This window comes from Schistocerca americana, unplaced genomic scaffold, assembly GCF_021461395.2.
Source record: "Schistocerca americana isolate TAMUIC-IGC-003095 unplaced genomic scaffold, iqSchAmer2.1 HiC_scaffold_162, whole genome shotgun sequence".
NCBI lineage: Eukaryota > Metazoa > Arthropoda > Insecta > Orthoptera > Acrididae > Schistocerca > Schistocerca americana.
Genome location: NW_025725708.1, coordinates 120,001 through 125,000, shown reverse-complemented (window position 1 = coordinate 125,000; position 5,000 = coordinate 120,001).

The following is a 5,000-nucleotide window of genomic DNA, read 5'->3' as shown; positions in this document are numbered from 1 at the left end:
AGGTCTCCCGCAACATGACCTCCTGCAACGACGATACCGTCATCTATGAGACGCCAAGCCGACTAAGACAGCCATGGGCCCACAGTGCCCTTCTTTCGACCCCCACCCCACAAAGCCTGCATCCTCTGTCGACAACAGCACCCCAACGCCAGCGCCTCTGCCGCACGAAGTCGTGGACCGCAATCACTCCACCTGCACCTGTTCGTAGCCCCACCCCAACCGCCCAACTCGCAGCTCCAGCGGATGAACGGCGGACTTTGCTCGCACTCGCAATGTGCAATCCACCCCTATAACGTGCGTTTCATGAAGAGTTATGTCCAATATGCGACATTCCCGCTGTCCCTATACATGAGCTGCGAGCTGTACCACGTACGAGCTACAGACGCGAGCGCGTTGCTCTCTGTACGAATGCAGATGCTCAGCGGCAGCTAGGAGGCGCTCCATCCATGTCGGTACCGGTGAGCGTTGCACTCGCAGTCGCAAAAACGTACGGCAAGTATATTACTCGGAAGAGTCAATGACAGTCCAAGCCCCCCTGCGTGGGAAGAGTCTTCCTAGGCCATGACCCACCGGAAGGGCGCAGCGTCCCCACCCCAGACATGTGACGTCACACTATCGGTATTGACGACTAGACTGATTCCTTATAATCATTTGCCATACACCGGTGGAAGCTGCCGAGACGAGTAACTACATAGCGGGCTCGCCGTGTCACTAATGGTACAGAGATACAATAGTTTCGACTGGAACCGGATTAAACGTATACACGGCGCTGATTAGTAATAGATAGAGCCATCAGAATACAGATAATGTATACAACTGTCCGTATACATGCTGAAAGACTCTGCTCACAATCACACGTCAGCCAGACACTCTTATCACGCACTACTCTCTGCCTGTAACAGGCACACAGACAATATCTAAGCACCAGCATGGAACAACACCCAGTGCATCCTCTCTGCCACATTAGACAATCCACACTATCATAACCAGACCGGGAGGTCCACTCGGAAAACAGAATATCCCACCCTTCCGACAACCACCATTGCTCAGCTAAGCCACCAACACCCACACATGTCCTACACAGGGGTGCACCCAACATCACAATACTGCCTCCTGTCACACCACACAAACAATGGCACGAATGAAAGACCACAGGTCTGCCACAAGCATGGAATCAGAGCGCCGCCTGTTATGAGCCAAAGGTGCACCCTGACGTGGCAAATCAGATGATGCCGCAGTCATTTACTTACGATAATCACAATCAACAAACCAGCCCCCCCCCCCCCCCGAAAACACTTTCCTTACAACAATGTGTGCCTTAACCTAACCCGTATTGTGCCTTAACCTAACCCGTATTGTGCCTTAACCTAACCCGTATTGTGCCTTAACCTAACCCATATTGCGCCTTAACCTAACCCATATTGCGCCTTAACCTAACCCATATTGCGCCTTAACCTAACCCATATTGCGCCTTAACCTAACCCATATTGCGCCTTAACCTAACCCATATTGTGCCTTAACCTAACCTATATTGTACCTTAACCTAACCCATATTGTACCTTAACCTAACCCATATTGTACCTTAACCTAACCCTATATTGTACCTTAACCTAACCTATATTGTACCTTAACCTAACCTATATTGGGCCTTAACCTAACCTATATTGGGCCTTAACCTAACCTATATTGGGCCTTAACCTAACCTATATTGGGCCTTAACCTAACCTATATTGGGCCTTAACGTAACCCACGTTGCGCCTTAACCTAACCTATATTGTACCTTAACCTAACCCATATTGTACCTTAACCTAACCCATATTGTACCTTAACCTAACCTATATTGGGCCTTAACCTAACCTATATTGGGCCTTAACCTAACCTATATTGGGCCTTAACCTAACCTATATTGGGCCTTAACGTAACCCACGTTGCGCCTTAACGTAACCCACGTTGCGCCTTAACGTAACCCACGTTGCGCCTTAACGTAACCCACGTTGCGCCTTAACGTAACCCACGTTGCGCCTTAACCTAACCCATATTGCGCCTTAACCTAACCCATATTGCGCCTTAACCTAACCCATATTGCGCCTTAACCTAACCCATATTGTACCTTAACCTAACCTATATTGTACCTTAACCTAACCTATATTGTACCTTAACCTAACCTATATTGGGCCTTAACCTAACCTATATTGGGCCTTAACCTAACCTATATTGGGCCTTAACCTAACCTATATTGGGCCTTAACCTAACCTATATTGGGCCTTAACGTAACCCACGTTGCGCCTTAACGTAACCCACGTTGCGCCTTAACGTAACCCACGTTGCGCCTTAACGTAACCCACGTTGCGCCTTAACGTAACCCACGTTGCGCCTTAACGTAACCCACGTTGCGCCTTAACCTAACCCATATTGCGCCTTAACCTAACCCATATTGCGCCTTACCCTAACCCATATTGCGCCTTAACCTAACCCATATTGTGCCTTAACCTAACCTATATTGTACCTTAACCTAACCCATATTGTACCTTAACCTAACCTATATTGTACCTTAACCTAACCTATATTGTACCTTAACCTAACCTATATTGTACCTTAACCTAACCCATATTGCGCCTTAACCTAACCCATATTGCGCCTTAACCTAACCCATATTGCGCCTTAACCTAACCCATATTGCGCCTTAACCTAACCCATATTGCGCCTTAACCTAACCCATATTGCGCCTTAACCTAACCCATATTGCGCCTTAACCTAACCCATATTGCGCCTTAACCTAACCCATATTGCGCCTTAACCTAACCCATATTGTACCTTAACCTAACCCATATTGTACCTTAACCTAACCTATATTGTACCTTAACCTAACCTATATTGTACCTTAACCTAACCTATATTGTACCTTAACCTAACCTATATTGGGCCTTAACCTAACCTATATTGGGCCTTAACCTAACCTATATTGGGCCTTAACCTAACCTATATTGGGCCTTAACCTAACCTATATTGGGCCTTAACGTAACCCACGTTGCGCCTTAACGTAACCCACGTTGCGCCTTAACGTAACCCACGTTGCGCCTTAACGTAACCCACGTTGCGCCTTAACGTAACCCACGTTGCGCCTTAACGTAACCCACGTTGCGCCTTAACGTAACCCACGTTGCGCCTTAACGTAACCCACGTTGCGCCTTAACGTAACCCACGTTGCGCCTTAACCCAACACACGTTGCGCCTTAACCCAACACACGTTGGGCCTTAACCCAACACACGTTGGGCCTTAACCCAACACACGTTGGGCCTTAACCCAACACACGTTGGGCCTTAACCCAACACACGTTGGGCCTTAACCCAACACACGTTGGGCCTTAACCCAACACACGTTGGGCCTTAACCCAACACACGTTGGGCCTTAACCCAACACACGTTGGGCCTTAACCCAACACACGTTGGGCCTTAACCCAACACACGTTGGGCCTTAACCCAACACACGTTGGGCCTTAACCCAACACACGTTGGGCCTTAACCCAACACACGTTGGGCCTTAACCCAACACACGTTGGGCCTTAACCCAACACACGTTGGGCCTTAACCCAACACACGTTGGGCCTTAACCCAACACACGTTGGGCCTTAACCCAACACACGTTGGGCCTTAACCTGCTCTGTAATTGTCATACGACGCGTTAAATTAGTGTGGTGTTGCCTAACTGCAACCCCCGCAATATAGTTTGCTACTCGCACTGCCTGGTCCCCAGAGTATCGCTTCATGTTAAACACCTTGCAGCTATACACTGTAATGCGGATGGCAGCAGGACGTACATGCTCAATGCCCTTCGCAGTTGTTCATTGGCATTTGCATGGCGAAGCACAGCCTACGTTGTGGTACGGCGTGTGTCAACTGTCCGCTGATGTTGTACGTCCAAATCACACACTGTACTGCACATTGGTCCTCATGTACTGAATGATACATCGTGGTACATGTGTGACCGTACCACGACTGCGCCAACAACGGCGAACCATACGGTCCAAATATTGTGCACTCAGCTACGTGTCGTCTCCCTATAAGAGCTGGATTGCAGTATGGTATGCCGTGGATGGCGATCAGCATGAGCCGTCTGTTGATGTAGTGGCGCGTGTTGTCAGACGTAGTCGTCTCTTCTCACACACCGTGATAGCATGGTGCACTGCGTTCCACATCTGCGACATGCGACAGAGGCCGGTTGACAGTCGTTCGCGCAATGGACATCGCATACGTACGGGGGCCACCTTCCACGTGTTCGCGAAGCGTGCACATGTTGTTGCGTGTATGTGGGCAGACATAGTGTGTCGTGACACCTGACACAGGCATGCAACAATCGTTGAATTTGCAAATGGCGATGGACGTCTACGTTTGCTGGTGACGTTACGCAAATGAACAACTGGTAAACGGTTGTGGTGCGGTTGTTCTCGCTAGAGGTGAATCAGTGATGGCGACGATCGGTTGAGCTACCAACCGGTTGTTTCAGCGATACCCACCATGCCCACGAACGTGAATGGCATGTGGGTGTGAAGCGATACGCGGCGGTGGCTGGGTGGGACCGTCCCCGGCCGGTGAGGGGGGGCCTCCCGGCGTGCTGGCCGCGCGGTGCGTGGGCGCACGCGCTACAGCCGGCTGGTGGGGGCGGCCAGTGGCAGGCGCGCCGGCCGACGGAGGCGGCAGGCGGCGCAGCTGCGCGCCGGCGCACCCTGCACGCGGCGCCGTGCGGCCAAAGTAGGTCCTCGCGGGCCCGGTGCGAAGCGCGGTGGACATCTGCAGTGTGCTGGTCCGATTGAGGACTGTGTGCGCTGAGGATGCGCCGCCGCCCGGCGCTCGGCGCCGCGACGCCGTCTGCTGCTCGGTCGCCTCTGCGGTTCTCGCAGGTGGTTTGTATCGCAGCTGTGCGGACGTGTTGGCGCGTGCGCTGTGCTGGGAGAGTTCGCTTCGGCACCCAAGTGGGGCTTTTGTCCTTCTGTGGCGCTGGC